This window comes from Echinops telfairi, unplaced genomic scaffold (genome assembly GCF_000313985.2).
Source record: "Echinops telfairi isolate 266 unplaced genomic scaffold, ASM31398v2 ScPeMD7_7421;HRSCAF=8459, whole genome shotgun sequence".
In the NCBI taxonomy this organism is placed as follows: domain Eukaryota; kingdom Metazoa; phylum Chordata; class Mammalia; order Afrosoricida; family Tenrecidae; genus Echinops; species Echinops telfairi.
This window is the reverse complement of record NW_022111321.1, coordinates 5884209-5893874: the sequence shown is the minus strand read 5'-3', so window position 1 is coordinate 5893874 and position 9666 is coordinate 5884209. Positions and strand designations below refer to the sequence as shown.

Below are 9666 nucleotides of genomic sequence, written 5' to 3'. Positions count from 1 at the left end.
GGGCAGCTATGAATTTTGTTTCCTGCTTGGGAAAAATGCCACAGAACTGTTGTGATGCTAAACACAGCTTACAAGGACAGGGCAATGGGAAAAACTCAAGTATGAGTGGCTTTCTCGTTTTAAAAAGGTGAAATGTCTATTGATGACAAACCTCGTTCTGGACATTCATCAACTTCCTGAATGGACGAAATGTCGCCTCATAGTGCCTTTGGAGTTTGTTCTGCCAGGTCAAACTTTCTATAGAGAGGTTCTGAAAAGATTGCATAACAGTGTATGACCCGAAAAGGCCTGATTTGTGGCAGATGTGAGACTGGTATTGCCACCAACACCAAGCACCTGCTCACGCAGCCATCTCAGTGTGCCAGTTTTTGGCAAACAACAACATGCCTGTCTTGCCCCATGCATCTTACTCACCTGGCCTTGGCCCTTGCAACTTCTTTTGTCCCTCAAATAAAGAAGGACATGAAAGGACAGCAAGTTGATGACATAGAAGAGATGAAGAAAAAGACGAGGAAGGTCCTGTCAGCCATCCAAACAGATAAGTTTGAAAATTGTTTCCAAGAATGGAATCGCAGATTTTACAAATGTGTTAAGTGTGATGGAAAGTACTTTGAAGGTGACAAGGCTGTTTTGTAAAAAAATAAAAATTAAAAATAAATTAAATACAAAGCGTTGGGGAAAAAAATTCCTGTTTTGGGGGGGTACCCACTCCTATGTACAACAGAATAAAATACTGCCTGGTCCCGGACTAGCCTCACAATGGTTGTGTATGTAGCTGGTCTAATTCCAAATGTCTTGACATAGATGGGTGACTGCTTCCAGTGCTTCACCAGTTTGTTGAAACATTTCAATTGGTCTTTTATCTTGTTTCTCACTAATACTTTTAGTGCAAATTGGACTTCTTCCTTCAGTAACACTGGTTCTTAGTCATATACTACTTGAGATTATTGAATGTCAACTGGTTCTTTTTGTACAGTGACTCTTTGTGATCGTTCCCTCTTTTTTGGATGCTTCTTGCATGATTCAATATTTTGCCCATAGACTCTTTTAATATTGCAAAAGTAGGTTTGCATTTTTCTTCCTTGCTTCAACTTGAAATGCACTTAGTGTGTCCTGCCTCTGGTTTTCCAACTCTATGTCTTTGCACATTTCATTATAATGCTTTATTTTGCCTTCTTGAGCTGGGTTTAGGATTTTTCTGCTCAATTTTCATTTCTTCCATTTGTTTTAGTTGCTCTGAGATCAGGAACATGCTTCAGAGTCTCTCCTGACGTCACTGGCTTCTTCTGGTCTTACTAAGGACTGCTTTCTAAGCAGCTCACAGTCTGGACGCTCAGCTGAACCCTATTCATCTTCAGTGACCCTGCTGGTACTTGAAGAACTGGTGACATAGATGTTTAGTATCACCACAATACACAAGCATCACACTACAATAAACTGAGGGACAAGTGGTGGTGACACTTTATGGGTAACTACAATCCTGAGCGCAATTCCGCACATGAGCAGTCAGAACTTTCTGGACTGCGTTTGTGCAAGCTGTTGGTTGTTTCTCGCCTAATCATTCGGGTACATTTGACTCTGTTCAGACGTTCACTGAAACATTGCAGAAATATTATGACTGGCTTTATATAAAAGGGGTTGAACACCGGACTTGCTACTTAAACCACTCTTAACATGATCGGTTTCAACATGGCAGTCGTAGCTACATCCTCAAGGTAGTTCATGAGCCTTCTGCTCTCTGATGCCTTTCTTGACATCTCAAATAGAATCAAGCATATGATCTCTTACATTTTTATACTATTTGGTTCATATTTCCACCATATCTCTGAACATGAAATGAAATTCATTTCAGAATTTCATGCATTTACATCTGATGTTTCTTCTGCCTTCTCCATCTGTTAAGGACCTCCTGATGCTTCAAAATCCAATACACAGCTGTTGAATGAACAAAAGAGATCTTTCCAGGGAGGATCTTCCCTGAATTGATCCCTCTATCTTATGAGTTCCTACACAAATAGTGAGTGCTTCAGTTTGGGCATGTATACAGTTCTTAGGGTATGACTGCCTTTTGGTCTCTGCCATGACTCCATAACTTTTCCAGCAAAGATATTATGTTTTATTCATATTGGGTGTCCCTAAAGTCTAGCACCTGGCACAATGATAAGCCCTCACTGTGTGGTTGCAGATAAATATGAAATGCAAATAATTAAGCAGGATGGTGTGATTCCGGAGAATATAACTTGGGGGTGGGGGTGGGGTGGCACACACTGAACAGTGTCTTGACAGTCTCCTACTGAACCACATCAACCAATTGAACGATATCAGATGACACTGCACAATGAGGACAATGTCAGTTTTAGCCCAAAGCAGAAGTTTATATACAGTTGTAACCTTTTGACCCATGCACTCAGGAATTAATTAAGCTAAAATGAAATTTCAAAATCCATTTATAGGTAATTTCAATTTGAAGCTGATAGTATGTAAAAAAACGTTTAAGTCTTAATAGCCACATTTCATGTGGACTCTTGTTTGGAAAAGAAAACATTCACTTGGCATTAATCTACTGTAAATTGTTATTTACAAAAACATTCTCACATCCTATTGAGGGTGAGAATTTAATTTCACTAATGAACTTTCCATTGAAAGAGAAAATAGTAAAACTGACAAATTAATCTAGCTATGAGCTCTTTGTTTTGGAAACTTGCTATTCTCAAACACTCCTTGAATAGACTTTTGAAAATTCTTTGGGTGAGGCAGGGGCCGGGGGATGGTCTTTTGAGAGATCCCCTGAATATTATAGTCCATATTTTAGAAGAATAATAGATTTTTGACCATAACAGTTAATTTTATTTTTAGTAAAAGGCGAAAGATTTATTCGATTTGAATAGAAACCAGAGTATGAGTTTATTTATTTTTAATTTTATTTATACTTTTCTTATACTCCCTTTTGTTTCTACAGTTCATTGTGGGCATAACATTAATTCGACATCTAACAGGTAACATTGTAAGAAATTGCTTGTTTCTTATGTTTCATTTGGGTAAAATAGATGTATAAGTTCTGACCAATGTTTTGTGTACATGGATTTACTTGACACTCAAATAGAAGTCTCATATTGGATGGATACAGAATGGATGATTGAATAGTATGTGTGTGTTTTAAGAGCCCAGGTCTTGAATTTGAGCTGTAATTTTTTTCCCTACTTACTCTTTGACCTACAGCAGATTAAATATATGCAGCTTTGATTTATTGAATTGAGTCGGGTGGTGCATTGGTTAAACATCAGCTAGTCAGTGGGTCAACCCCCCAGGAGCGCAGATCTCCGGGTCTTTCCTTTGTCGCATTGGGTGGCCACGAGCTGTAAGCAACGTGACAGGGCACAACTGTTTCTTCAAGTGTGCATCCTAACAGTTCTGCATAGAGTTGTGGGGATTCAATGAAAGAATGCAGGTACAGAACTCACCACCATTATTGACATATGAGCTCAAAAAGGTTAGCTCTTGTTAGGAACAATAAATGGCTAGACCCATCGGTGTGAGTCACTTTTAATTTAAGAAGGAATAATGACAACGTTCAGCATTTTGAATGTATCCATTATAGTAATTTGCCACTACAGTTATTTTCTAATCCTTGCAGCTCACGCTCCTCTATCATGAGAATATGAAAAGTAACCAGGGGGTTCCTAGGCTATGTATAGAATCACAGGCCAAGTGTGGATGTGAGAACAACCCTATACAACAACTGGTTGCAGGAATCAGTAAAGCACCATCAGTTTGTGCAGCTTAAACTGTGTAGACATTTTAGATCATTGTTCTTAAAACAGTTCTCTTTCCTTAAGGTGATCTTGAGGTTCCCTAAAAGGGGGGTGGACACTTTTGAAGAGACGGGAACTACAGCTGGGACCTTTCGGAAAGTTCAGCCCCACATTTTTACCCCAAACGCCCTCAGAAGTAGCAGCAGCACAAACATTTGGCAAAGCATTAAGCCACCTGAGTCTGCCCTGGAGTCTGTTTCCCCAAAGAGGCTGACATCTGTGGGGACTGGGGTGGCTGAAGGGCTTAGGTTGTGCCCCCAGCCCCACCCCAAAGGCTGACTCTTAGGAAGGTACTTTCAGCGTTTCTCCGCCCTGTGACTTCTGGGTCTTCCAGTCTAACCCCCAGGAGACGCTCTGCGAGCCCCAAGTGATGGCCCAGGGCGAGATCTGCGTGCACGCGCAGCTGTGCGCGCAGGAACACGCGCAGAATGTTTTGAACTTGAGCAACGCCTCCACCCCCAACCCCCCACCCACCCCCATTTCTGTTTGTGCGGAGCTGGCCCTCTCTGTCCGGAAGTGCCTGCCATGTAAGGAGTGCCAGCAGTTCCCGACCGCCGCCCCCACCTTCCCCCGTGCTTCTCATTGGCCCGGAGGCCGGGGGCTAATCCCTTGGAAGGTTCGCATCTTAAAAATGTCTTCTTTCGTCAGCTTGAGATTTTCCAGAATTTCAAAGCGGAAAGGAAGAGAGGCGTACAAGGAAGCTATTAAAGATACATTAAATAAACTCTACTGGGAGCAAGTGTGTGTTCAAGTGTGAATCTCTAACTTTTGCGAAGGAAGTTTGGGTGGTTGCTTATTATTTTAACCGAGTGTAGTGCGTGCGTGCGTGCGTGCGTGCGTGTGTGTGTGTGTGCATGTTTCCCCCTGAACTGGAGAAGCAGATGTTGAAAGGATAAGCAGGAAGCAGTTCTGACAAATGAAAGGAGTTTTGATTGAATTCATGAGCTAGGGTTTCCTGCCAATAATTAATTCAACCCTAGGCCACATGAAAGTAAAACCCACATTATTTAACATCTAACTTTTTAACATACAACCCGCCCAGGCCAACGTAGCTGCCACAGGTAACATTGAAAAGATGCTGTAAACGGATTGTAGATGATTTAGGGTTGTTTAAAAGTTCTCGCCCTCTTTCCCTTCAGACCGCTTCTTTTTGGAGTGTGTGCCTGCCTGCCAGAAGCTAGCCTTCTTGTTTGTAGATGTACAAATTCTTCCTGCAATTTTTTTTTTCCTTTAAGCTGTTTTGTGAGCAGGTGCAGATGGCTTTGGTGAACTGAGCCAATTGAAATGCTAGGTTATTCAGCCTGCGAAAGTTGAAGTTTTTAGTTTTAAATGAAATAACCGTGTTTTGTGCTATATCCATAATTCAGCTGGAAAATGTTTTCCCCATTTTATGATGAAATCTGTCACCTCTGTTTCTTTCTCTTAATGAGTTTGGTTTGTTTGTAGCCTTAAGGAAAGCTTGTCAGTAAAATCTTACCCACCTCCCTCAGCCCCTCCACCCCCGCACCACTCCTCCACTATTTTTCTGTCTGAGGATTGCACAACCACAAGCCGTTGCAAAATAAGGGTAAATGGGCATTGAAAAAAAATTCCCTGGAGATTTTTAAGAACTTTTTTTTCTTTCTCTTTTCTTCACAGTACACTCAAGTAAACAGTCTCAGGAAGTCTCAAAACACCGAGCCGTTATTCCTTGTCATAAATATATTATGAAAGTTACTTTTCTTATTCAAGCCTTATCATTTTAAAATAATCAACAGAAAAACTAAGCATCACTCAATGCACCCTAAACACGTTTGGTTTGGGGTTTGCAGTTGCCCCCAAGAGTCCAGAAGGTTCTAATAACCATGCTCATGATGAATCGCAGCTCTTTGCTCCAATCATACTCAACACCGAAACCCTAACACCGATGCAAGGCGCAAAATCAAGCCACCAGCGGCTCACAAGCAGAATTTCACTAATTTGCTGGGCCCCAAGCATAACCCAAACCAAGCACTAATGTTGTAACTGAGCCAAAACAGATCCCAAAATAGACCCAGTGTACCAGTTCAAACCAGAATGATACCTAAATGTTTTCTAAAGTGGAACCGAGCAAAACTAGAATTTCACAGAAACCCACAAGCTGAATCTGAACCAAACCAAGGGCCTATAGGTTTGGACCTCTGCCAGGACTTCTGAGATCCTCACAGGAGTGTCTAACGGCTCGGACCCTCGGGTTCTATTCACCTCCACCACGGTGCCTGCCCCTGGGTTGCTGAGGCGGGTGGGACTGGTTAACAAACGGCACCTGTTTCTTTGTCTGACTGAGGGAGTGAGCAATACCCTTGCTTGTTTCAGATACACCAATGGGACACATTCCCTCAGTCTGAGCACTCTTGACATTTGGAATCAGCTCACTCCTTTCCAGTTGTTCCTTAGAAGACGTCTAGCAGCGAGTCTCATTTTTACCCATTAACAAATAAGACCTGCTTCCCGACTTTGGCAAGTGGCCCCCGTGGAGTAAAATATTCCGGGGTGAGAACCACTGCAGTAGAGGACGGGTCATTAGCCTCCTGCATTGCTTCTAAAAGGCTTTCCATTGGGAAGGGAAATCACATACCTGCCATGAGGGACCAGCTAGTAGAAAAGATGTCCGTCTCTGTAGTGCCCCATTTCAGTATTGCTTGTTCTGTCCAAGCAAGAAACCCCTCATGCGTGAAAGACCATGTGTGATAGATACTATGAAGAGGTTGAACACGTGAAAAGAGAGTTGGTTCTTGAATACACTGGTAAATAAACCCTTTTTAAAAAATGATCCTCACAAGAACGTTTCATGTTGGTGGTCAAATGATTCCAGTATCTCTGGTACTTTACAATCTGAGTTTATCTTCATATTCTCAAAACAATGTGGAAATATTTCAACACATGGAGCCTAAAAGTGTTTCCACTTCACAGCACAAGACGATATTACTTGATCCAGGCTGCCTACGTACCCCGCAGTGAATTATTATCTATTAGAGTGCTATTTCAGGAGAATTAGACATCTTAATTATAACTTTTTTGAGTTTGTACATATATAGTATATGCCTGGGAAATGGAATGAACACTTATTTGGTGCTTCAGCAAGAATTTCATTTTCATATAATATAACAGTACCTTTCCCTTGGCAGTTTTCATTTGGTGGGAAGATTCATTTGTACATCAGAGCATTACGTATTTGGAACAGTGGGTTTTGCCAAGATTATAATGTGGTAATTGCATTTAAAATTGAGTAGTGTCAAAACATTGAAAAAGTAATAGTACGACCACTAAATAGATAATGCTGACATAGACAGTCCATCGGCTTTTTCTTAATACTGTGAAAAAGAACCCAACTTTTCACATTTTTTTACAAGTGAGGAAAGCCTAGGAATAGCGTAATCACGGTATAAAAATCGAACACCTAATGGAATTTTCAGAGAAGTTTAGTTCAGTGTTGATTTAGCATCCTAAGACACACACCCTTAGCTTTTTGTTAGTACTTGTCTTTGACTAGAGATGATCAATCAAAGCTCTTTATAGCAAAGACAAATTTTGGTTAACATTGTTCAGAAACAGTAAGTGATGATAATACCTATTGAGCTTTTAATAACAAGAAGCGCTCCTTCATCTCATTTGATCTCCACAAACCGCTTTGTCTGAATCATTGTTTTCCTTATTTTGACAATAAGAAAACTGAAGTGCAGAAATATTCAGAAGACCTGCCCAGGTCATCACAGGTGTGCTGCTGAGCACAGTAGTAGGGAATACTAATGTTTGAGAACTTACAGGTACACACAAGGAGCCCTAGTGGCACAATAGTTCCTAAAACACAAACCAAACCAACTGCGTTAGAGTTGATTCCAACTCATAGGGACCCTGTAGTAGAACAGAGTCGTGCTGCCCCTGTGGGTTTCCAAGAATGTCGATCTTTACAAGGGTAGAGAGCCGCATCTTTCTTCCTCAGAAATAGTAGTGGTTTTGAACATCTGACTTTGCAGTTAGCAGCTCAACATGTAACCCACAACAGCACCAGGGCTGGCTAACATGCTGGCAGGTTGAGCCCACCCATTGGCTCAAAGGAAGAAAGTCCTGGTAATCTGCCTCCATCACGATTATAACCTGGTATACGAGACCAGGCTGGGTGAGTCCATAGAGACAATCACTAGACTGCCCGTTCCCGAGGGGCTGGGGAGGTTAGGGCAAGAGTGGTGAGGTGTAGTGGGGAGCTAATATCAAGGAATACAGGATGGAAGAAAATGTTTTGAAAATGATTCTGGTAGTGATTGTACAACACGGCTTGAAATGACTGACTGGACTATTGAATGGTATAATGTTTGGATTATATCCTAATAAAAATGGTTTTTTAAAAGAATACTATAGCCTAGAAAACCCTTCGGGACAGTTCTGCTCTGCTGCATGGAGTTGCTGTTGGTTGAAATCAGCTTGATGGCACACAGCTGTCCCTGACCACCATGCTACTCCATGGTGTGGGCACTATGGTCTATCTTCTGGTGACAAACTTAGACTCCAAGTACACACACAGCAGCTAGTGAACGAGAGCATCACGACTTGAAACCATGGCTCTGACTCACTTGTTTTGCTTTTAATTATTGTTGTTTATTTGGCTGTTCTTTCCTTTTCATTCAAAAACTCAAAAGGAGTTCCAGAAATGTGAATTCACACTTACTTATGTGTTATTCCCATGCAACTGTACAATCACACCATAGTCTTAATTTTTAAGGAACACCCAAACCCTGAGAGTGCTCAATTCTGTCCCAAACCCTGAAATTGACCCAACATATTTAAACGTTTGGCATCACTCTCTTCTACATCTACGGTGGCACCGTTGGTGACATCCTTCAGCAAGAGTCACCAGTCACTCTTGAGCCTTTTCCATCAACTTCTGATATTGTAAATTAGGGAAAATTGAAGGGGGGGGCAATGTTTTTACTGCCAAGGTCCACTTGAATATTTATGGCATTATTCCCAGGCCATACTGGTCAAACACTTAATTAACTGTCCCCCAACAGGATGGCTGGAACAGCTTCTCTTTGGTAAGGTGTGTGCTGTTAGCTGGTGTTGATGAGTTCACTGGCCTGATACAGCAGGGCATCCCCCACCCCTGTTTTAAATCATTCAAACATAGCAATACTTAGCAGCTATGTAGACAGAGAACAGTACAGATGTACTGTCAGCAGGAACTGTGGTTTGTCATGCTAAAGTGTAGTGTGATATTCTTTGGGCTGCTAATCACAAGGTCAGCAGTTTGATAGCATACACATGAGGCTTTTGACTCCCATAAAGAATTGGTTACAGTCTTGGAAATCCAAAGGGAAAGTTCTACTCTGTCCTGTAGGGTTGCTATGAGTTGTAATGGACTAGATGGCAGGGAATTTAAGGTGGTTGTTTGTGATACCAGTGCTCCGTTCTGTGGGACAAAGGGTTGCTATGTACAACCGAGTCAGTACATAGAGCGGCTATGTACCTATCTGACAGCACCTACCAACAATATACCAGAATGGTTGGGGGTGCGAGCTTGAGTACATAATGAATCAACTTCTGACTTTAACATCTTAGCATGGTTGTCAATGTTTCAGCCTGATTTACCCCTGACTAGAACATCAGTACTTCTTAGTCTAGTCCTGGTGTCACATACTGTTTCCGACTTGGACTGTGGCCAAAAGGCTTCTTCATTCTGTATTTTCTTCACAGACTCATGACACCCAATGTGGCTACTTACTCCTTTGGGGTGAGGCAGGAGGAAGGTAAAAGGAAACAGAGGAAAGGTCTAGGAAGCAAAGCTATGGATAGAGGTATAAACATAGGTGTGTACATATGTAAATACATTAATTCATAA

The 9666-nt window shown here is 41.6% G+C and overlaps 1 protein-coding gene across 1 annotated transcript in view; it reads left to right on the top strand.

The window, feature by feature from the left end:
• Positions 1-9666, top strand: part of LOC123522539 (mastermind-like protein 2) — a 278150-nt gene that overhangs the window by 99394 nt on the left and 169090 nt on the right. The gene's annotated exons all lie outside the window — the stretch shown is intronic.